The sequence below is a fragment of the Zootermopsis nevadensis genome, unplaced genomic scaffold (assembly GCF_977971745.1).
Source record: "Zootermopsis nevadensis isolate Lab colony 2312 unplaced genomic scaffold, Znev_1.0 Znev_ptg000024l, whole genome shotgun sequence".
NCBI lineage: Eukaryota > Metazoa > Arthropoda > Insecta > Blattodea > Termopsidae > Zootermopsis > Zootermopsis nevadensis.
This window is the reverse complement of record NW_028259156.1, coordinates 15,961,676-15,987,850: the sequence shown is the minus strand read 5'-3', so window position 1 is coordinate 15,987,850 and position 26,175 is coordinate 15,961,676. Positions and strand designations below refer to the sequence as shown.

The following is a 26,175-nucleotide window of genomic DNA, read 5'->3' as shown; positions in this document are numbered from 1 at the left end:
TATTCAAACAGAGGTTGATCTTACACATTTCTGTTGGAAAATGCTCAAAGCATATTTACCCTTGAAATCCCCTCGAGGGGAATATGAATAAAGTTAATGAAATTTCAATGTTTTGACTCATTTTGGACATACAACACATGTCAAGCAAACATTTAAAATTTGAATTGCTTCTGTAATGCTTCGTGGAAAGGAAATTGATTAAAAATAACCACAAGAATAGAATCCAAATCCTTTCAAATACAACGAAACAAACCAGTGTTGTCAGGTTATAATCTACATTTCAACATTAAAAATAAAAAAAACTGCTACAACAGAAAAAAAAAAATACTGGAACTGTTGGTTTCTCAATTTTAAATGATCATCAAATACACATGAAACTGGTGCCTGTAGGAAGGAATATAATTTCGATACGAAGTGACGTTATTAGAATACAGTAACATTACAATTAATTATAAATTGATTTTTCTGTACAAAAAAGTTGTTAAAAGGCGTTTATGCACATATTGAGATCAGAAAAATGCACATGACTCGTTTGCGTGAACATTGCTATCGCCATAGAAACATTTATTTTTGTAGTTAAAACAGTGAACTGTCAAAGTGGTCCAACCCATAACCTATTTATTTATACAATAAATTCCATAAAAAAATGAGTTACAATGAGAGAAAATGTAATTTGTTTTACAATTGCTGAATTTAATGTTGGTTGTGTCACCTTTGTTATGAGCGTGTCTCTATTGAGATCTAGCAATTATGTTAAGTTTATTCTTAATGTTGCAAATTAATTTCCATGTATTATATTGATAAATATATTGTGAATCTGTGTGTATTGTTTGTTTCTCCAGCCATATTTGTTTTTTTCTGAATTTACTAAGCTTTAGGACTACACACGTTGCGTCTTCAAGATAGAATATTTTAATGCCACTCATGGAATTTGTGATTCAACGTCACGATCGTAATAATAATCTCAGTTAAAAAGGTGTTAATGCATTCATGATAACAAACAGGATAAATGTTACAAAAATATGACTCTATGTTATGACTATTTTTTTCAATAAATTACTTTCATCTGTTACCTTTAGTCTCTTTCTTTAAACATTCTCTTATATAATATTTATTTTCTCCTCGACACGAACTTTTTAATCACCCTGTATAAAATTCCTTCTCTTGTTGACATTAACATTAACTCCACCTCTGTGAACGTTCACTACACGTCACTGCAGTCGCCATGACGCGTAGTATGCAGCAGCTCCACCAAATGGGCAGAATTTAACCCGTTCTTCTTGAGTTCGATCCCGTGCAAGGCAGTTTGCTCTGGCAAGGGCGACGATTGCGTGTGGTATAACTGTATACTGTATGAAGTTTTACTGACGTAGATGCGTACTGATTTTATTCTAAACAAGTTTAATAATAATAATAACATCGCGATATAACAGTGAATACCAGTACTTGTGCGGATGTTTATGTTAAGGATAGAATCGTGTGAGGACTTGTGTACGAGCAGAGAGCCAAAGGACGGGCTAAATTGTGTGTTCTTATGAGACCACCAAACCCAGGTGAATGCAAAGTAACTTAACCTAACAGTTTTTCAGTAGATAAATTAAGAAACAATCAACTGTTTGAAGCTGGCACTTGGAGATAATGTTATTCACGTGAGTTCAATGTGGTTGCCAGTTTACCTGAATTAACTACATTGAAAAGTTTAATTTAAATTAATGAAACCACAGACATACAAACATAATATTTCTTTATAATAATCACGGGGTTTAGTAGTGAATATTACAGTTATTAGTAAAAAGGCTTAATTATTTAATTCACAACAGAAAGAAATTAATTTCGCTAAATAATGTTCGTATTACCTTTTGAAGAATTTCTCTGTTGTAAATATTGTAAATAATTCTTTATTCGTCTGTAAATCACGTTCGCCATGGACGGGGTGATTTATAGGTTTTATCAGGGTAGTAGTTCAAGTTGTACCGTAATTGGGCCTTGTGCAATATTTTTTATAATCTGCGATAATTAGGTTAGTCAAAATTAAACTGTGATATTTGGACTACCAGTGTGTAGAATTAAACTCCCCATATGGTAATTTTCTGTGCAATATTTAGAGTCAAACTCGCCATATTATATCATTTCATACACTGTCTGGTCGACGTTAAATATCGTCGATTTTGGAAACAATATTTGAAGTAATCATGAAATCGGGGTGATTACATACAAAAAGCTGTGCAGTAATTTATTATCACTAAACTAACTAACTAGATGGCTTACCGAACCCGAAGGTTCATCACCGAATTAACCAAAGCCCTCCACCGGACCCTGTCCTGGGCCAACAAAATCCAGTCTCCTTCAACTCCTATCTCCCATAGAGATTATCCTCCTATCTGTGTCTAGGTCTCCCCAGCGGTCTCTTCCCCTCAGCCTTCCTGACCAATACCCGGTGCACACCTCTTGTCCCATTCATGCGCGCTACATGCCCAGCCCATCTCATTCTTCTCGACAATACTGGGGGAGGAGTACAGATTTTTTTAAGCTCATCATTATGCAGTTTTCTCCACGCCCCATCGTCTTCTCTCCTAACCCCAAATATCCTCCTCAACACCCTGTTCTCAAACACCTGCAATCTGTGTTCCTCTGTGTTTAATTGCCTTGATTTTTTGTCTTCATTAATTTTAAATCCAGGGATAAAAAGATATTGGACATGACTCGACACCGAATTCCCCTTCCTTTTTGCGTTGTAAGAGATTGTAGACAGCGTTTGTTTCAAGTAACCAGTGTCTACTGGAAATAAGCTTGCCCAGCAAGAAACCAACAAAATACAGACTGGCGTCCCACAAAGCAAGCGAAGCGCGAAGACTTGGAGCTGTGTCAGTCACATGGGTGTGGATTTCGCCAAGCGCGAGGAACTATACAATTAAAGAAGTAAAACCAGGAAACACCAAGGAAAAACGACATCAGATGCAAATTTTGGACACAACTCCTGGAGGACCAAGAATCACATTGGCCCTAACAACACCTAATAGACGGTTGTTCCAGAGAAGTGCCACATCGGAGATCGTTGCCAACAATAATTTCGTTGCGCAAAACTTCCATTATGAATTAACCCGGAACTGAACACAAGGAAACATTTTAGAACCTCTGATCGCGCGCTTGCCAATATAATCTCGTGAAACAGAGTACTGATTGAAATTTCAATTAGTACTAACAGGCTGTTCAAGAAATCCCACGCTTCTATGACTTCGAAGTTTCATTACTTTCTTCACAAGAACCTGCCATTAGCCTCTTGAATCCAGTCCACAACCGTAAGATGAATTTTAATACGATCCTCCCATCTGAGCTAGGTCTGCGTCTCGCAAGTTGCCTTTTCATTTGAGGTGTTCACAGAACAACGCTTTTTACAATCAAGAGTTGTGAACTGTTCACAACGTTATGTTACAGGGTCTAAGCAGATTTGCTACATAAATGTAGGCCTAACGTGCATTAGACGCAGAAATTAATCACGTAGCTATTCAATTATTAATTTGCATTTCCTGCTCTCTTCTCTGTCCAGATGGAAACATTTAAGGGGAAGCAGGCATTACCGTTTTCTCTCTTGAACTTCTCTTATGCATTGACGGATCGGGAATTATGTTCGTAACTTTGCGTTTAGTTCGTGTTGGAAACGGTAAACTTTTAGCAAAATGTTAATTGGTAGGATTTGAGATTTTCATGGCGGTGATTCTGAAGATGGCTGTCTTTCGGGTTTTTGAGCAGTAGAAGTTTACCGACGTTTCAGACTACACGGCGCAACAACCCAGAAGACAACCATCTTCAGAATGTTAATTTATTTGTTTGGAACTCTCAGAAGCGCACAAAATGTCGTGAAGTTTCCAAATTAAATAATGATAGCAATGAAAACTATAACAGAGAAAGTCTATTCTTTAAAGAATCAAATCGCGGCTGGATGGAATTCGTGCGTATGTACGAACGTTTTTTAGTCGGAATTAAAAAAAAGAAACTACCTTTCCGCCATTAATAATATCTTACTTTTAATTTAGTTAATTTTGTAATGAGTATGTGCCTTTACGGATGCATGAGGACACTAATAATTTACGACAAAAATTATAATAATAATATAATTGAAGAAAGCGAAGATAAAAGAACGTTGTGGAATATTTTGGTTGGTGAATGTATCATTAAACACACATTGCAATGGATAAAATAACAACTGCAGTAAAAGAGTCACAAACAGAGGATTTTTAATATATGCAGACTGTATCATTCTACGTGAGAATAAGGAAAATAAAGTGAAATATGTCTTAAAAGGGCATAAAAATTCTAGAAAAGTCAAATTAAAAGACCGGTTGGGATAAAAGCGTAGTCATTAGAATTCACAAATAAAATGCAGTCGTTGTAAGAAGTAAAATGTCACAACACTTTGAATAAATTTAAAAGCGTTTCTTACTTAAGTATTAAATTACAGGGATAATGTTAAAAATAGTTAACATAAAATATTACTTTCCTGTTATGCCTATTTTGACACACGAAAAGAAACGTACAAAAAACTGAGAGAGTTGTAAGCAGATTACAAGCAACGGACATTGATTATTTAAGCAACGAAGGAGGAAGGAAGGAAGAAAGACAACTTAAACCGAAAAGCGGACAGCATCTGAAGGTAGAAGAAATGTGATACAAATATCAGTGAAATCAAGGCTCAGATAAGATGAGATCTGTTCAGGCTCGGACCGTTCATGTTGATCGTGTCAGCCGTAACAGCCCGGCTAACACTGAAAAATGTAAACAATAATAAGTCCTCTGTCTTGCTCTCTTGGTCCAGTGATACTCCAGGATGGAACAGTGGCGTACTACATACGCTCGCGGCGAGCGTAAGCCCCTGATTAGCTGACTAACGACGCCTGGCAGGACGAGTTTTAGAAAAATGCAAGGACAGAAACACTGAACGTAACATGCAAGAATATATTTTTGCCCAATGTAATTAAAACAGGTGAAATGGAATAGACGAAATTTTATTAGGTGTTATGGAAGGTACGTAAAATAGCTTGTAGGAGAAATAAAGGTGATAGAAGTGGTCAGATAATACTACAGTAGGAAAATTGGTACTTAGATGAAATAGATGCACGTAATTGTACTATTGTATTACAGTTCCTGAAACTACCGCTAGATGTAGAAACCAGGGAAGTTGTGGTTTTGCGACAGCCTGCCATCTAAGATAAGAATGTAGTACTATGCACAAAGTGCATTCCTCCCGTAGTAAAAGTACGTAGAGTCTTTACTGCATACATTTCTTGCAATATCGTTATAGTGCACCAACTCTAATATTTGAGTATTATGTACAGTTCTTGATTCAAAATGTAAAGCGTAGAGAATACCCTGTTTCATGCTACATTAGAATTGGAAGGAAAGAACACAAAGTAGTCTCTGATTATTAATTCTTACTTTTCGTATAGAGACAAACTAAGTACACAACAACACGACAAAAACACGTAAAAGTTAAAAGGATGAAAAATTCTCTTCTGACTCTAGTTCTGCTAACATTTAGTAAGCGACGATTATTATATACAATAATTTAAAAGAAATTGGCGTTATTGGTTTTTAACTGTGACGTAATGAAATCGGGTTTGCCTCCCATTGTATCTTAAATTAACAGGCCTTAAACATTCTGATTTCAGGTATCAAACTGTTCTTTAATCTTCGCCACGACGGCTGCTGGGTACAATATCAGAGCAGGGATCTTATCACTTTTTCTCTCCGATAGACGATGTAAAATTTTCGAATTTAATCTTTACGTGTCATGGAACAAATTTTGAGAAACTATTACTTGTCGTTGTTAGGATTCCAAGCAAATACTCTTCTAATTTTATTGGTAATTTTTATTATATTACCGTATTAATAAAATAATCGTTCTTAATTTCAGCCAAACCATGTCGAATATCTTTTGTAGTTAATATAGGGCACGACATTATAATTTTCAATCATTTCACTGTATGCGATTTCAGATTCTCACGGCGGCGAATATGAAGATCGCCTTCTGGCAATTTGCGCCGTGTAGTCTCGTACAAACTGACAGATTTTTCAGAGGTTCGATCGTCCTGATAATGGTGGCAATTATCACCACCGAAACATCGGCCGATTTCTAAGAGACTACACGGCGCACTATACCATAAGACATGTATCTTCATATTTTTCCACTGTCATCCTCTCGTATTTAGGCTAATGCGATTGTACTTAGTTTCAGAGCACGAAATATTGTTAAATAATGCATGAATCAATCCAAGCTACAGACAGGAGTCTGTCTTCTTCAGTTCCATTACCCCCAAACCGTTTCAAATCCCCATATTTTTGTCTCAAGGCGTTTCCCATAGCAGCAGGAACTGTATTTCAAAGTAAACGACTGGCTGGCTACTTGTGAGCATTTCAAAAAACAGATGAGTTGGATGGTGGTCGGTGAAATATGAGGTTCGTAGAAAGAAAAGCTGCCGGTTATTGAAACTGTAGCTACCATACTTGAAAACGATATTGAAACTGGATATTATGAACCTAAACATGCAGAAAACTGAAAAAAGAGAGGCTTTACTTTGTCGTCTGAAACTTTTTATGGATGAAAGTCAAAACTCACTTTCTGAAATAAAGTGCATAGAGCGTCATTCAGTATCACGATGGCTAACTTCTACGATTTTGGGCCCGTGTAGTATGGCAGAAGTTTACTGACGTTACAGAGGTGCTTGCTGATTCCATCATCAGTACGATGATGACGTCAAACTTCTATAAGACTATATAGCGTAACATAACAAAATCCTTAGTATATTTCTCATCTCCCCCATCCAAACCGCAATATTAAGTCAATCAAAATTGCATAATACTAAGGGGTCTCTATAGATCACAAAGCTTCTTCTTGTGTAACAATCTAAATTTTTAATTTCTTCCTTCTTTATCCAAGAAATTTCTTGTATTTTTTTTTAAATTTTCCCTCACGTCTTAGATTATATTTCAGATCCATATAAACTACTGGCACAATTAATTCTTTGTCGTTTTCGAAAATATACAGAATAATAACATTTTCTGAACTGGATAATATCAAGCGTTTACATAATTTATTGTTTCGAATTTCACCATGAACTTAATTTTTTATTTTATTCCATTCTGTGTCCGTTCGCGTGTTTGATTTCCAATAATAATGAGTTTATACCTATTTTAAATGAACATGAAGGCTAATGATGAATGTAAAACCTCGAACAAAGCGTGTGCCTACCGTCAACTGCACTAACATTCAACTCCTGTACATATTTGCCCGGAGTGGTCATAGTACAAAAATTAAATTCAAATCCCAGTTTGTATCAAGGTTCATAACGCAGAAATCAAACGCCCCGAGTGAGCGAGAAGTAGCAGTGTTAAGCACAGCATCTTACTGAAAGGTAGACCAAGTTAATTAAGTTTGTTCTTACGCTGAAGAGGCGGTGTGTGTGTGTTTACAGGCGCTTCAACTGACTGGATGTTTGCACCTCTAGGGATATCTGCACATCCAAAGAGATTATTGTACTCGAAACTTTGCACTAGTGAATTCTACAAATGAAATTTCAAGACGGGAAAGCGAAGATTGAGTTATGTTGTTCAACCTTACAAATTTTACAAGTTTATTGAGAAACACTGCCTTAAGTCTAAGGGGTTAATTATGAACATGGATTAACGGCGGTAAAGTTGCATTCTGGCATTACTGTCATTGACGGAAACTTAAACATACTGAAGAGTTCGTGTCCCTCCGCCCATCGGCGTGTTTCATCTCTAAAATTACCGAAAAGGTTCGACCACATTCTACACTGTCAAACATTGTTATAAAAATTGAATAATATTGTCGCAACCGCCACGGTGGTCTAGCGGTTAGAACGCTGGCTCGGGTTCGATTCCCGGCTGTGCCCGAATTTATAACTTGTGTTGGGCAAGGCCGTGGTCTAGGCAACACGGAGTTTTCCTCCGGGGGCTTCCCCGGTTTCTCCGTGGCATCCCAACAATTACTCCATTCACACACAGAAGAAGGCAATGGCAAACCACTTCTGGATCATCTGCCAAGAACGTATATGAACAGGTCCCAGTCCGAGAAAAGGATGGAAGGATCCTGTTCATATGGACCTGTCGTCAGACAGAACACTAAAAAAATAATAATATTGTCGCAACAGTGTCCTTGGACCAGTGTTACAATCACGGCCTTGTTATCTGATAATATTGTATTTATTTATTCATTTGCTTGCCCCAATGGCATTATTTCTCTTGATGTGGCTTAAAAACACTTCTAGAGTTGTCAGTGTATTCCAAAGAACACACCTTTCTAGCCTTGTTTATTTATAATTTATTCAATTTTTGTGACAATGGCCTTGGACCTCACGTTCATAAACAATTTCCTATCAGAAGACAAGTAATAGTTGCATGCATACTCGTTGCAAATGTGAATTACAGACAAGAAACGATTCTGAATTGGTACTGGGCCTACTGTAACTTTATGCCGTTAAAATAGATGGGTTTCCCCAAGCGAACTTCTCTTCTGTCGTTGCATTTTAAATAGCCATAAAATGTCCAATTTCTGCTACCTTTAAAGCTCTCTGTTCTTAAGACTATCAACACTCCACGTCCCAAAACGCTGAAAGTACGTTCTTTTGTACTGGATTTTCCTTTTGAAGTGATGTACCCTATATTGCAGCCATTTTATTAACAAACTAACAGTAAAAATTCCCATTTTATTTTTACTACTCTGCAAATGCGTCGATGATACTGATGACGATGACTATAATGACGAAACTTAAGTGTATGGAAGCAAAAATAAATAAAAAAATAATAAAGCGAATGGAAGATGGAAACGAAATGGACCATAAAAACGAATGAAGAAAACCTTTAAATCAAACCAAACCGAACTAAACCTGGAGTTATTAAAACGTAGCCTTTAAACGTTGTTTTGGTTCCTTGGTTTTGAAAGTTCTTCCTTCTCTTTTTAACGACTGCATATCAAAAAGCTGTTGCGGTGGAGAATGGTACTATTTTCAAGACACAAGAACCTCTTTGTACAAACACAAAGAGTAGCACAAAAGAAGGGTAAGGGATGTATTTTTGAAAGTTGTGATTTACGACACAAACAATAATATTCCTGTTCTCCTTCCCCCCCTCCCCCTTACTAACAGATAGGTTTTTACGACTTCGTACGTTTTTGTACTGTGCGCGTATAGCTATAAGGCACAAACTCCCCACCTCCTCTTCATCAGCATAGACTCGTCTATTAAAGTTCATAATATCCCTTCGCGTCGTATTACTCATAAACGAAGCTCGGAACCTTGTTTTATAGGCTCTGCTTGTCGTTTCTGTTGAATTTGACAAGGTTATTATATTATCAGGACTTGGCTATAAAATATACATTATAGTGTCTAAATGCTACCATTTTCTCCAGTGCAATACTCCTCACAGCAAGCGTCATTGCTGTTTTGCATTGCACGGTGAGGTGAGAACATAAAAGATGGGTTAGGCTGACAGTCATTTGCGTTGAACACTGTAACACTGTATTCTAGGATTCAGTCAAGGCTATTACGTGAGCGGAAATAAGGACTTTCAGGTGATAAGATATGAGTGATAGTCTTCGATACTAACACCTCCAGCTTCCTTTAACAGTTATTACATATCATTTTTTAAAAATCAAATGTTTGAGGCTGTCGTTTGGTTTTAGTGGCTTTTACGCTTTCTTAAATAACAAGATATCCAAAACGCGAAGAATGTCTTGCACGGAAAAGATGCAAAATGAAAAGGTGGAGAATAGTGGGACAACGAAAGGTAATTCACTACCACATAAGAGGTTAAACATACTCCGTGTCTTTGTAACCAAAAATAATATTTAACGACACATAATTGAAATACACTGACAGCGAAATAGTCCAGTATCCTCTCTATTTATCCTGCTCAATTTTACTGTCTTCCATACTCACATAAACTTGTCGCCTGTGACGCCATGCAGGTGAGCTTCCTGGCTGAACAGCACATAGAAATCTTCATTCCGTGTCTGTGGATGCTTTAACTTTGCACTGCGTTGACTTCAGTTTATATTTTACGAGTTTCTAACGCTCACTGTTCACAGTAAACCATAATAAATACAATATGATACTTTACAATAACTTCACATGGTAATTTCCAACGAAATACACACGCAGAATAAACTGTAATCTATCACTCTTGCATGCATGCACGCTACTATCTTCCGTCTTTTGTTTCGAACCTTCGCGAAAGTTCGGCTTCAATTCGATTGTTTTCGTACAATCATATGTTACGTGAGGCACTAGTGTAGTGAAATGATCTAAGATGGCGCAGAACTGCATAAAATTCACTGTTAATTAGTTAATATTTATATACTAAGTTATGTGTTGTACTTTACGGATTAGGGAATAGGACTGAAGATTGTGCATGGGGAAAGGAGAAGCAAATGCCAGTCAACTGAAGAGTAAGTACTTTACAAATGCTTTCATTTTTGTAGAATGCAAAAACAGCACCAAGATGGCCTCATGGAATCAGCATTTAACTGTAGGTTTCACAAGTAACGTACCACTGAGGCAAGGAGCTTAAAAGTTATTTCGTAGACAAATCATACACATACTTACAAAAAAAAAGTCGTTGATATTCTGGCAATTACAAACGTGGTAAATGATCGAATATTTTAAAATCTGTTTCTTTATTAATGTAGTCACAATCTGTATTAGTATAAATTATGTACAGAAATGAAGATGGCAGTCTTCTGGGTTGCAGCGTCGTGTAGTCTGTTAGACGTTTACCAATATTTCAGAGGTCCTTTATGCCTCTAACATCAGGACGATCACCGCCCTGATGATGGAAGAAGCAAGTACCTCTGAAACGACTGTAAACTTTTACCAGACTACAGAGCTAAAACTCAGAAGACTGCCATATTCATACACATCGCAGTGAGGACTAAAATTTCTATGTTCAGAAATGGATCACTAAATTCTGTGATTAGTAATAGTTTTTAATTCTTGCTAGCTTCATATTGAGTCGTTTTAAGGAACTCAGACATCTGAAGTTCTTCCATGACGTCATCATGTTCTGTTGTTCATTTGTTCATACCTACGAGTACTTAGTTATTCTCTACCAGTTAGTGTTTCTATGTAATTTTATATATATATATATATATATATATATATATATATATATAGTGTTAAAAAAATAAGAAGGGAAAACTTAGACGGTTAAATTACAGTACTTTAACATAAAGATAAAATTACTGTGCCCCAGTCTCCAAAAGATAAGGATCCCGGGTTCGACACTTGGAAGCATTTTATTACTGGCGAGGAATTATTCTGTCGCATTTATTTTTCCTTCATTGTATTCACTGGAGATAAATGGCTGATGAACATTTTCATTTTGTCAAAATATGAAAACATATTCAACCTCTGTTGCACCCTGAAGATGGAAGCTATGCTTTCTTCCGAAACGTCGGTGAGCACATACAAGACCACACGGCGTCATAACCCAGAAAACCAACCTTAACATCTGATGAAACTGAAGTGGTCTTTTGCTAAAAAAAATTTCATCTCAGTTTATTAATTTGTGTATATTGTATGCAGGCTAACCAATTTTTCAGGTTGAATGTTGTAGAGGACCAGAAATAGAAAAGTTTTGGAAACACAGGCTATGCCTTCCACGCTTTTATGATTTTCCAAGTGATACAATCTGTGTTCACAGTGGATGGACAGCCTCTGTACGTCCGTGTTCATGTATCCGCATCAGTAGTCACAAGTTAGTGCTACGATCTGTTGAGTGGGTTATTCAGTAGCTAAATTCACAGCGGGAATTTATGGCAACAGATTCGCTCGTCCAAGTTCCTGATGAATCATTATTGTATTTAGTCAAATAGTGGCGCTAAAGCAATGCAATTAATGACTATCCTACTGTAAATAAATAGTACCAAACACATTTCACGCGTTTTTTCATATGTTTTGATCACAGAAATAAATGCACTGCAGTCAGTACAATGACTGGGCTGTGGTCTGGACGACTGCTGTTCGATTTACGGTAGGGGCATTTTCGCCACGTTTAGGACGACTCTGGAGGCACTCCCAGATTTGTATCCCATGTACAGAGCTGCCGCAGGGTCCTTATACGGGGTAATGCGGCCAGAGAGTAAAGCTGACAAGTCTCAGCTGCGTCTCCGATCTCTCATTTATGTTCCTACAAAATTGAGACTCCGCCAGACCCTACCATAGGCGCCACCTTAACCTCGTTTGTATTACCAGCTACCAGAGTCGCCATCGTCAGAACTTATTTTAAATGTTTTCCGCATCAGACTCGTACAGTCAAGCGTGACGGACATTGGGTGTTATAGATGATAATGATGATGGTGGTAGAAATCTACTAAACGTGGGGGTTTACGTGACTAACACGAAAGTAAAATTCATATGCATTAATTTTGATAGGCAGGGCTACAGTAAAAATCAGACATCGTGTTCCTAGCAAATTCCGTAGGATTATGCGGGTTTTTTTTACAATTACCTGAGATAACGTGCAGATGCGACAAGTAAAAGACAGAATATTAACTTTTCTCCCCAATGCGACTTACGTGCATCGCCCATCTCACACTTGATGATTTCATTGTTCTTATAAAGATTTTAAAATATTAACTATTAACGTGAATGATATATCTCTACTACATAATATCCAGTTTATTCAAAATAAGTCGGAAAGTAGCACTTCTGTGAGCCTGATATTGATTAACGATCACACAAGCTTCATGACAATCTTGATCCAGTGTGAACGAACTGGGGAGGTTTCATTATTCATGAAATTCTTTTGAACGGAACAGAAGATCAGAGAATGGCTCAATTAAAGGAGATTTTCCGCCTGTTTGAAGTCTCGAAGCATCTCTGCCTTCATTAAGCTTAGCCTCTCGATGATCTCTGCACATAGCCCCACCCCAGTCTTTCGCATCGCAATAAAACCATTTCAGAGCCAGTATCGAAAACACTTTTAGACAGAATGCCTCTTCCAGACATTGCGTGTACGGTACTTGACATATTTTCTAGCGAAAGGATTCTCCGTTTTTGAAAATAAAAGTAATTATTCCTTTACACTTTATTTCATTATTACGCAGTCGCCAATAAATGTTTTGATAAAGGATTTTTTTTGCGTTGTTGTATTCTACAGCACGGGGAAGAAATGCAAATAATTTATAAGCGACGTGTTCTTAAAAATTCCGCAGCTTTTACATAAATTCTTTTTATAATATCATTAGTAGCAAATTTTCATTAGATGGGTGAACATCAGAAAGAGCTGCTGTTTTGTGTGATTATAACTAGAACGTATGTGTGTTATTAAAATTCCTACGTATGGTACGAAAAATAAATGAATAATTATCCATTTAAAGCAGGAACTTACATAAACTTACCTAAGCTGAAATTGTGCGATTTGCACCAAACTAGGCGGCTTTTTTTTCTTGAGACCAGGAAGAGATCATGTGATATTAAAAACCGCGGAAAATATAACTGAGTTTGTTTCCCATTGAGGGCATTTCCCGTAGCTCGGGAACTAAGCGTGATAGAAGAATGGCGGCAAGGAAAAATTTGTTCGTTTCAGAGAAAATATTATAGGAACTCAGGTCACAAACCCGAAAACTATCCTGATTTAGAGTCCCGGTAAAGATTTTGGATTTAGGGATAATTTTTTTCTATAATATTCAACGGCACCTGACCCTCGGGAACACATACGTGACAAATACGAACCCGCGACGAGAGGCTCAATGATGTGTTTCGACCTCGACACGTGATGAGCCGGGGAATGCCACAAGAAACGACGATGGAAAACAGACGTCAACTCAGACCAAAAACCAAGCCAAGAAATATTCTGGAAGCGATAGTGTAAGATGTCAGCAAACCGACGAGCAGCGTCGAGACACCAATTTCCCGACACCGAAATTAAACTCCATACTAGGCTAAGGACGGAATCCGTCACGGCGTTAAAAACCGACGTCGAGCGGCGGCGATTCAGAATTCAAAATCTTACCAGGAAGAACGTCGGAAATGCGTAAGGCACAATGTTGGAAAACCGACGCAAAGCTTCGCGACGCAGCAACAAGAAGCAAAATGTAGCGTAGATTAACCTAACCTAACAAAACCAAACCTAACCTAACGTAACATAACGAAACCTAACCTAACCATACCCAACCTAACCTAACCTAACCCAAACTAACCAAACCTTCATCACGGCGCAATACCAACATCAGAAAGATGGCTGGAAATCTTGCAACATCACTGGTCAGGAAGATAGTGAATCGACGCGAAGCGTCGCGACGCCGAACATCACGATGCCCTCGAGAGACGCCAAATGTACTTAGAATATATATCCTGATTAAACTGGATACATACCAGAAACCGACGCCGAGCGTCGCGACGCCCGCCATCTCGACGCCACAACAAGCACACAGGAAAGTTACTCAGACCGATAGAATAACTTTCGGAGAGACTTTAGAAAATCGACGCCCGGCGTCGCGACGCCTAACATCGCGACGCCCGCAAATAACGGAAAATGTATAGTACAGAATTTCAAAAATGACAATGAACACTAATGTTGAAAACCGACGCCATTCGTCGCGACGCCTATAGTGTCGTCATCAACAGACGCCAGAAAGAGCCATACATTTTTGGTACAACGTTCGGAACAATACTCGAAAATCGACGCCAAAGTTAGCGACGCTATTGAAGGACGAAATCTTACTAAAGACGGCGAATCAACCTAACCTGAACCAACCTTACATAACCTAACCTAACCTAACCTAACTCAACCTAACCTAACCTAAACTAACCCAACCTAACCTAACATAACATAACCTAACCCAACCGAACCTAACCTAACGTAACCAAACAGAACCAAATCTAACCTAACCTAACCTAACCCCACCCAACCTCATCTAACCTAAATCAAACTAACCTAACCTTCATCACGGCGCCATACCAACGTCAGAAAGATTTCTGGAAATCTTGCAACAGCACTGGTCAGGAAGATAGTGAATCGACGCGAAGCGTCGCGACGCCGAACATCACGATGCCCTCGAGAGACGCCAAAAGTACTTAGAATATATATCCTGATTAAACTGGAGACATACCAGAAACCGACACCGAGCGTCGCGACGGCCGCCATCTCGACGCCACCACAAGTACGCAGGAAAGTTACTCAGACCGATAGAATAACTTTCGGAGAGACATTAGAAAATCGACGCCCGGCGTCGCGACGCCTAACATCGCGACGCCCGCAAATAACGGAAAATTTATAGTACAGAATTTTAAAAATGACAATGAACACTAATGTTGAAAACCGACACCATTCGTCGCGACGCCTATAGTGACATCATCAACAGACGCCAGAAAGAATCATACATCTTTGGTACAACGTTCGGAACAATACTCGAAAATCGACGCCAAAGTTAGAGACGCTATTGAAGGACGAAATTTTACCAAAGACGCGCATCAATCTAACCTGAACCAACCTTACATAACCTAACATAACCTAACCTAACCTAGCCTAAACTAACCCAACATAACCTAACCTAACATAAACTAAACCAACCTAACCTAACCTAACCTAACGTAACCTAACAAAACAAAACCTAACCTAACCTAATCTAACCCTACCCAACCTAACCTAACCTAACCCAAACTAACCTAACCTTCATCACGGCGCCATACCAACACAAGAAAGAATTCTTGAAATCTAGCAACAGCACTGGTCAGGAAGATAGTGAATCGTCGCGAAGCGTCACGACGCCGAACATCACGATGCCCTCGAGAGACGCCAAATGTACCGCGAATATATATCCTGATTAAATTGGAGACATACCAGAAACCGACGCCGAGCGTCGCGACGCCCGCCATCTCGACGCTACAACAAGTACGCAGGAAAGTTACTCAGACCGATAGAATAACTTTCGGAGAGACTTTAGAAAATCGACGCCCGGCGTCGCGATGCCTAACGTCGCGACGCCAGCAAATAACTGAAAATTTATGGTACAGAATTTCAAAAATGACAATGAACACTAATGTTGAAAACCGACGCCATTCGTCGCGACGCCTGTAGTGTCGTCATCAACAGACGCCAGAAAAAAGCATACATCTTTGGTACAACGTTCGGAACAATACTCGAAAATCAACGCCAAAGTTAGCGACGCTATTGAAGGACGAAATCTTACCAAAGACGGCGCATCAACCTAAACTGAACCAACCTTACATAACCTAACCTAACCTAACTCAACCTAACCTAACCTAACCTAACCTAACTCAACCTAACCTAACCTAACCCAACCTAACCTAACCTAACGTAACCTAACAAAACCAAACCTAACCTAACGTAACCTAACGCAACCTAACCTAACCTAATCTAACCCTACCCAACCTAACCTAACCTAACCCAAACTAACCAAACCTTCATCACGGCGCAATACCAACATCAGAAAGATGGCTGGAAATCTTGCAACAGCACTGGTCTGGAAGATAGTGAATCGACGCGAAGCGTCGCGACGCCGAACATCACGATGCCCTCGAGAGATGCCAAAAGTACTTAGAATATATATCCTGATTAAACTGGAGACATACCAGAAACCGACGCCGAGCGTCGCGACGCCCGCCATCTCGACGCCACCACAAGTACGCAGGAAAGTTACTCAGACCGATAGAATAACTTTCGGAGATACATTAGAAAATCGACGCCCGGCGTCGCGACGCCTAACATCGCGACGCCCGCAAATAACGGAAAATTTATAGTACAGAATTTTAAAAATGACAATGAACACTAATGTTGAAAACCGACGCCATTCGTCGCGACGCCTATAGTAACGTCATCAACAGACGCCAGAAAGAATCATACATCTTTGGTACAACGTTCGGAACAATACTCGAAAATCGACGCCAAAGTTAGCGACGCTATTGAAGGACGAAATTTTACCAAAGACGCGCATCAACCTAACCTGAACCAACCTTACATAACCTAACATAACCTAACTTAACCTAACCTAACCTAACATAACCTAACCTAACATAACATAACATAACTTAACCTAACCTAACCTAACTTAATCTCGTGATGACATTTGACACAAAGCTGGCAAATAGGGGCCTAAACCGACCGCAAAATGCAAATGAAGCCAACAGAAACCTCAGAACGCCACGTGCAACGATTGTGACAAACCGACGCCGAGCGTCGGCAGGTCGCCAAAAAGACCTGCTATATATACTCTGACGAACCAAACGTACCCGTCCTTATACACTCTTTGTGTGGTCTCAGGGGAGAACTTGTTACTTGATTCATAAAAAAAACCCGTACATTTTATAACTTTGGGCTGTGGATAGGGGTCGAAATCCTCAGAATTGGACCCCCCGGCTCCTGATGATGGCCACTTTAAGATCTCTCGTCTCCTATCTGAAATGCATCTAATCGGATTTATGATTGAAACGTAACATAGAGGACTGCATAAATAGCACGACGAATCGAACCCATTTCCAATTTCAAAGTGAGATATTGCACAGTTCAAAAACTGCTGGGTGATGAGTCATACACTCGGACGCAACCTTCCAATATTATTACGTATTCCTGTTGCTGCAAATCCCGGTTTAACGGGCCCATAACTGCATTCGGTGGCCATTGTATGGGGCGCCATGTTGTATTGAAGTGATAAAGTTTATTACTTATTATGCTTGAACAAGCCCAAACTATAGACTATATTTTGGCAACACATAACAAAAAAAAATGTCTTTACTCCTCGGTTTAACGACCCCATATTGTTTTTCATTGCGGACTGGATGGGGGATAATATTACGAGGTCGCAAAATTTACGTTTTATAGGTTATCAACATTATGCAAGAACAGTGAAACATTGGGATGGAGAAAAGATAAAGGGGCTCGGGGGGGGGGGGGAAGCAGAAGCTGGATGATGAGCCATTAAAATTTTGGACGCGAGATTTCAGGTCCAACAAAGACAACAGGGGGACCCCACCCCCGCCACTAAAAGCTGTCTCATTTCAAAAGGGGCCCTAAAATAGAAAGTCCTAAATGTAGAAGCGAAAGGTAACTAACTCTTTGGCGTCGATCGCAGGACTGGAGGAGGCCGGAAGAGGTAGCTAGGCAAAGATAGCGTCAAACCTAAGTGTATAAACGACCTATGTCTCTTTCATGAAATCTGCTCGGTTAAAATGCTAAGTAGTGTTTAGTAGTCGTGCGTTGTACTCCGAAAGACCCGACTTTGAATCACGACTCGGCGACCGACTATACAAGCTAAAGTTTTTCGCTGTTTTTATTCAGTCCCTCTAAGCAAATTTTACTCGTAGGCCTTAAAAAATGTCAAACAAAGTCTAATCTAGTGCCTTAAAACAGTCTCGATCTCTTCCTTCCACGTCCTATCCTGTTTATCTTTCACGATATGTCCATTCAATTCTGTGTAACAAGCGGATAAATTTGAAACATCTATTTTAAATTAAACAAAAAAGAATTAACTAATGATACATGTATCCAATAAGGACATAGGGATGTGTGAATATTATTGACATGTCAATCTTCCTTGAAAGCTGCATGTTTTTTTTTAAGACCAGCTACCACAAAGGGGTGCAGAACGGAAGCAAACTTGCAGTAAAGAGTGTTTCATGAGAGTGATTTTCGTAAGAAAATTAGCAGGGTTGCAGAATCGTTTCTGAGGAAACTTTTGTGTTAGTACGAACGACAGTGGAGTTGACTCCTTCTCATGCAGCAGTCACTAATTTTTCTCGAAGCGCTCGGTGTGAATATCGCGTTATAAAGGAATTACTCAACTGGCTACAGACAGGACCAGTCAGACTTCTTCCCTAGGGAAAATCTGTGACCAGATTTTGGGAACACCGAAAGACAAAGAACGATAGTAGAATAGAATAAGAGTGGTTATTTATTTGGTTGAAACACATTTTAAATTATGAATAACTTGGCGAATGGGGATGGACGTAGATTTCATCATTCACTCGCCTCTGTCCAGTGTCGATTCGTGGAATGCGTGGAGTTTTACCTCCGCTGTACAAAATGTACAGGAACAACTTCACAGAATAATATGCCGACGTTATAACATATAATTTTCTTTTTTTTTTTTAGTTTCTCAAATGCCGAGATTTCCTTCTTAAAGCTTCAGTGTCTCTTACTTTCCTTGTTTCTGTTTTGTTGTAATGCACTTCAAGGGGAACTCTTGAACAGGCAAAAACGAGGGCCCAGCTCCGCCTTTGAAGGGAAGCTTGCGTAGCAGAGCTCTGGGTAATTAATTAATATGATGCAGCGCCATAGCTGAAAATCGCATCGTGTGTTCCTGTTCCCTCTCCCATAATTCATGTAAATTTGAGTTGAGTCAAATCCGCACGCAACCAATGCTGATTAGGCTAACTTTGATCTATAGTGCATTACACTGACCCAGGTTTGCTTCTCTCCCTAACTTGTCCCACCTGTTAAGCATTCCACGGGTCACAATCTATTGTCATGAATTTGCGTATTATTATATGGGGTACTGCAGCGTATACGATACGGATCAAAGTTCTCGAGATGTTTCCGAAACTTGACGTAAAAACACTCTTCACGCCGTGATAACATCTTACTGTTCTGTCTCTCAAGGACAGACTCACAAATATCTTCCTACCTCAGACCAGCAATTACAATACGTACAAAGTTGATTATAAAATTTTGAATTATGTGCATTTATAAATTCCACTGTAGACATTTTAAAAGTCGACATGCACTTTTCAACGATGAAACAATCTTCATTCCTTCTTTCTGTGTTACGAAACGTTTTAATAGATTATTTTCACCAATTAAATGTACTTCATCGTACTTACGACACGTATTTCAGTGTTAGAATACTTAATGAATTTGAAAGGATATGGCGTATTCTGCCATTTGCGTGGAGGGACTGAGAAAAAACATGAAAATGCTCACTCAGACATGGTAGCCGGTACCTGGACAGAGATTTTAATGAAGAACCTCCTTAATATGAAGGTAAATATATAAGCGCCCGCACCACTACGTTCGATTAAGGGGCCTAAGAATCAGTTTTATTTATAATAACGCATTTTTTGAAAATTATGACAAGATTATTAAGTGAATTTATACTTTAAGAGAAATGTATTGGTTTCGGAATACCCTGTAAGTAACGCGTGGAGTTTTGTTCATTAACACGTCCAGCCAGATTAACTCTTTGGCAGCTCAAAGGCTGGGTTTAACATCTGCCCGTTATTGATTTTCTTCTGAGCAAAAAAACTGTCACTGAATCGTGGAATCCGAATTGAAGTTACGCTCAATGGAAAGCGATCCTTGCAATTACGCTGCGTACACTCAACAGCCGTGTTGAATCTGAGGAAGGTGCAATTATAATGGAATTAGCCACTGCTGGGTTCCCCGTTGCTCTAGAAACGCCACCAACCAGAGATATTAAAGTGCGGTTACCAGGATCCATCATGGCTACAGTTGGGGTCAAAAACTTGACCCTGGCTTGATTGTTGTATGGCAGGAGACTTTGCCGCGTCACCAAAATTCAAACACTGATTAGTTGTTAGTCTATTCATATTCGGGAGGTCCTGCGATAGAGTTTAACCGGGAAAGAAGCAGTTCTGATTGAAGTATTTCGTCGGCTTACTCAGAACGTCTAGGAAAATCCCGTTGTTGTACCGGGACCCACACAAAGATAACCAAGTACCTTTTTCACCTACAACTCTATTAATTAATTGCCCTGTGATTTTAAGTTATGTAACTTAACGTAATAAGAGCCGGGATAGCTCAGTCAGTATAGTGACTAGCTACGGGTTGGATGGCCGGGGTTCGATCTCCGACGGGGGCAGAGGATTTTTCCTCTAGCCTCTGCGTCCAGACCGGCTCTGGGGCCCACCCAGCCTCCTCTACAATGGGTACCGTGGTCCTTTCCCGGGGGTAAAGCCGGCCGGGGCGTGATGCTGACCACTCACCCCCCATCTAGTGCCGAGGTCAAGGAAGAGAGGAGCTATACCTTCTCTCCCCCAAACGCCTACATGGCGTACAGTGGGACAAACTTTACTTTACTTTTTTAACTTCACGTAATTTGAAAACAATGTTAGCTGGTCTAATAATAACTCATAAACTCAATGCATTAATGTTAATCGTCACTGTGAATATCTAACAGCCATTTTGAAAAATCAAGTAGCAGTGCGAGCCACTATTTTGAAATTACGATAAATATACAATATAATAAAATGTAGGATTTGATATTTTCACGGCGGTAAGTTTGAGGATGGCTGTCTTCTGGGTTGTTACGCCGTGTAGTCTGGCAGACGTTTACCAACGTTTCAGAGGTCCTTCATGCCTTCATCATCGCCGTGAAGTCAGACATCTTAATATAATAATACTTCCTTATGAGATTTACATGCAGAAATCAAAGTGTATAATAAACTGGGCATTAGAAAGGGGGGAAATGATCTTGGCAGAGATCTAAGTTACAGAACGCTATGAGACTAATGTTTTCTGCTCAGTTGATATAACTAACTCGGCTCCAGCTAATGTTCCTGGAACCATGACAACTAATTCCAGGAAATGTTTAATATTTCTCGCTCTGTACGATTGATTCACACCACTCGACGTCTGCTTACCGCTTCTGTATTGTTCGGCGTGTATACAAAATATATATTTTAAAGGAATTTAAGAATAGACGACACAACGAAAATACTTTGTCTGGGAAAGTGAAACGTTGAATAAAGTTACACACGTAACAGAATTTATTTCTTTTGAGTTGTGCGTGGCCCTTCAGCCGGACAATGAACTCATTAGATTATATATATTATATATTAAATTAAATCCGTTTTGTAAAATATTTCACTTACTAGGAATGGCAGTGATATCACATCTCGTGGGAGCATTCTGTGCTTTGTTTTAATGGGCCTTGGCGTATTACGAGAGGGATTTAAAGGAATTTACGTTACGCTGGAATATTTTTGCTGTATGATTGGCAAAGCCTTGTCATATTGTAGCTCAAGGTCATAATGTGAGTGTAGTTCAGTCATGGACCATTCATGCTGTAAAGATGGCCACTCCACTATAGAAAATTGCGTTTTAATAAGTATTTTTCAAGCAGATTTATTTATATAAGAAGTTTCTGATAAACATGAAGTCCTTTGTTCATTTTACACAAAGTTCGTGGAAGAACATGTCCTTCTGATTTGTCACTTAAGCAGCATCAAATTGCATGCTTCGAGGTCACGGACGAACTATCCTGCTCGGTTCTAAGTCACCAGTACAGGGTTGCTGCATTTGCTACGGTGCGCGTTCTGAGCTGTCGTCACTCGCCTGGACTCAGCTGTTCGTGCCGCGAAGGTGCACGATTTTTCTGTGACTTTGACGCGTGCAATTTGGCGACGACTAATACAGAAATAATTAAAGACTGTGTTAGAACTAGTGTTCCAACTGTAATAAACTTGGTCATAAAGAAAGTGGGCCATGTCTGAAGGTCATAAAACCATAACCCTTCTGAACCACTACCACTTTCAGAATGACATCCCTTTTCTGTTTCCTGTCGCCCATTTGCTGAGCGTGGTAAACTTTTCCAGGGCTGGGAACTTAACTCCCCAGAAGAAGTCACTGCATGAAGTACCTCCCCCAAAAAAGAGATGTAATTTTGACTGTTCTGGTTAGGGACGCCATTAATGCCGATTTCACTGCGTCTCAAAGTGCCCACTAAATACTGCGTCTAACTTGTCTTTGCACTGGGTTTGAGTTGTCTTTGAATCCTGGTTGCTTGAAACTTGACTATAACAACTGTTTCCGAGCCACGAATATTAAAGCAGTTTTTTAATTAAGGGGGAGGTGGAAATTTTATAGCTTACATTACGGAATATTAACATTCACCAAAAACTATTTTTGCATAGAAATACAGGTTCAGCCGGAAATCAAGGCAGCCAGCTATATTTTATGTGCGCATTAAAAGAAGACAGAATTCGTCCTGAATTTAAATATTTTGTGCATCAAAAATAGGCTTGTCATTATTTCTTTCCCTCTCACTTTAATGGGTTTTGTATTTAAGACTACTCGATTGACAATTCTGCTCCCAAATCTTGGTAAGTCGTAGCTCTGTTGTGTCTTTCGAGGCTGGGGTTACAAAATTAGGTCGTGGAAAATTACATTTCTCCATATCATAAAATTCGTAATATCTCTGGCAACCAAAAGGTAAAAACGGATTATTGAACGATGAGATTTTAAAGTATTTCGGATATGTTTAAATATCATTTCCTGTTATGATTCATGTACGTATCAGTTTATTAACGTCACTTTTCGTCTTCTAGCAGCCAATCAAAATTCTTCTCTATCTTTCCACTGTCTTTCTCTCACCCTCTCTCTACCATTCCATCCGTCCGACTCTCGGCTTTCCTCTCCTATCATCATTCATACAAAGTAACATTTAAATCAAGAGGAATCGCAGGCATTTTTTATACGGTTTAATATTTGGAGCAAAAATAAGTTGCACTTTAAATATTTATTAAATATGTTAATGTATGGGTCTTGATGGGTACAGATACAAATGTTGGTTATAAAGCCATTAACACTTTTTAGAGCCAGAAACTTCTAATCCTTATTCGAATAAATATTGACAATACCAAAATATATTTCGAATAAATTTTAACCTTAATGTTATCAGTATTTTCGTCATGTACACATATTTTGTACAATAAGACTTTTAAAAAAAACTTATAACTTCGATCTGATCTTCGTGTAAAGTTTATATCGATGGGAGTAACAATTAAATTTTTTCGACAATTTTAAATACACATAACACCGGACTTTTAGTAGTTTTTGAAATGACACTTGCAGCTGGAGACACATAATGACTTCGCATTAATAGCTTATTTTATGCACTTTGTTCAGGAATGATTTTTTTCCCCCCCTTTTTATGTTTTCGGACGCATTGTGTTTTCTGCTACATGTGTGAACATGTGCTCGCACATCTGCAGTTAAATTTCAACAGGGACGGACACGCTGTCCGTAATAACTTTGTGGTTTACTTGCAGTCCTGTACCCCAAGCAGTGCTGGCACTGAACGCCCTCAGCAGGGTCAATGAAAGCGAAAGTACCTTGTCACAGCGAGATTAAAAGCGCGTGCATAGAATAAGTCGTGGTCGCAAACATTCGCCTCTTTTCCTGCCACCCTCAGGGTTGTTACAACGAGCTGCTAAACAAAGCCCTTGCCCTACACCCAGTGTCGTTATCTGCTGTGTGTTTTTATTTATTCTAAACACTAATGCCCTGTTTATTCTTTTCAGAGATACATTTTTTGTTAACATGATAATACACTTACAAAAAACATAATTTCTTTAATTTTATGTGAGTTTCAAGAAGCTTTATAATTTATTCAACATTTTTATAAAATATGATTGCGGTGAATAAATCAGGGAGAATTACATGAATGGGACACGTAGGACGCATGAAATTCGTAAGAAATGTCATTGTTTGAATCGTAAACCCGGAGAAAAGAAACCAGGAGACGTAGGTAAGAGAATAATATTAAAATGGAACATAAAATATAATATACAAGGCTACGGAGTAAGCTCCTATGGCGGGCTATTTTGAGGTCCGTAATGTACTTTGAATTTCTAAAAAAGGTAGGAATTTGTTGGCCAGCTTAGAGATTTTATCCTTCTAAAGAAGAAGTCGCTGTCTTCTGTATTGTGACGCCATGTAGTCTGATAGAAATTTAACAACTTTTCAGAGGTCCTTGCGGTGTCCATCTTCAGGAACCTGATGATGGAGGCAGCAATGACCAGACTACATGGCGCTTCAACCGAGAAGGCAGCCATATTCTTAGTCACCGCTGTGGGAACCTCAAAGTCAACGACAAACGAGTTAATTTAGTTTTTTGCGAATATGATTGAATGACCGGAAGCATAGGTACAGTTATGCAAAAATCGTGGCTGATAAAATGACACTGAATACAGTTTTTAGTTGTCTTATAATTTAATTTAAATATTTGAAAGCATGAAGCTGTTACATACGCCGCTGTTGCTCAGAGATGCTTTCCTTATTACTATTGTTGAGGGAGTCCTTGCACGCATATTAATGTATTTTAACGACTCTGCTGCTGAAGGACAATGGGGACCGCAACCACTAGAAAAGGGCCGAAGAGAAATGTGGGGGGGGGGGGGGAGGTAAGGTGCTGTACAGGATTAAAGCCAGATTAGAGGAAGAAGTATTTTGTGGCCTTAAGATTACGCAATATGACGCTTCTAACTTTATTTTTTCTTATCTCCTCTAAGGGGGATATAATACAATAAGAATGAAATAATAAGACACAAAATCTGTCGCTTGGGATTGGATTGTCGCCACTCCAGTCCTTGTATTGTCTAAGATGGGTTTCCCCCCCGCTCCTCCTTCTACTTGGTTCGTATTCTAATTGCATTTCAAGGTGTCGCATTTGCGTATTGTTCGCTTACTTGCTCTGAATTATAAAATCAGTCGTATTAAGCATGTGTTCCACAGTAAAGGAAAACCGCAGAGCCTTCTTATTATTCTAGAGGTGTCTGTGTTAGTACCACAAACGAAGCGAAATTCGCAAAGCGGTACATTTCTTGCCCACGTTCCGATTGTATTTTGCTGCCTGAAAACAGCACTGACCCAATCAGTCACGCGTTTGCAAGACTCTTTACCAGTATTTGTGAGTACTGATGATTCTTTCCGCAGTTAAACATAATCTGGCCGCCATGAGCTAGGAATCACACGCTTAGATATTTGCAGTTCAAACGAATACCTGACAACACAGCTCTGTATTCTTTCGCCCAAGCTGGATCTTGCTACGTCGACATCAGGTAGTACTGTAAATCTATGCAGTAGCGAGGCGTCTGTTGGGCCCGCTATTTTCTCTCTCAGGCGCAAGTCACGTGCCCTCATATATATTACGAAGTGAACGAGTAAAACCATGATTCGCTGCCTCTGTAATGCAGGCGTGCGATCTGTACCACGCTGTGCACGAAACATTGTACAGTACATGTGAAAATCGCCACATGGTCATCGTGTCGTACCCCATTGCACTAATTGACTTCATTAATGTTCCTATTGATACAACGCCATCTGCAACGTGATGCAGGAGACCGGCAAGCAGCGTCGATGCCCACTTGGCGTCTACCTGCACAGGAGTAATTATGCAGCCTC

At 39.2% G+C, this 26,175-nt stretch overlaps 1 long non-coding RNA gene across 1 annotated transcript; it reads left to right on the top strand.

Annotated features, from left to right (window-relative positions):
* Positions 1-1,268: 1,268 nt before the first annotated feature.
* Positions 1,269-24,967, top strand: LOC147872817 (uncharacterized). The gene is made up of 3 exons (XR_015536916.1): positions 1,269-1,553; positions 10,404-10,462; positions 24,740-24,967. It is a non-coding gene; the product is annotated as an uncharacterized LOC147872817 (long non-coding RNA).
* Positions 24,968-26,175: the final 1,208 nt, after the last annotated feature.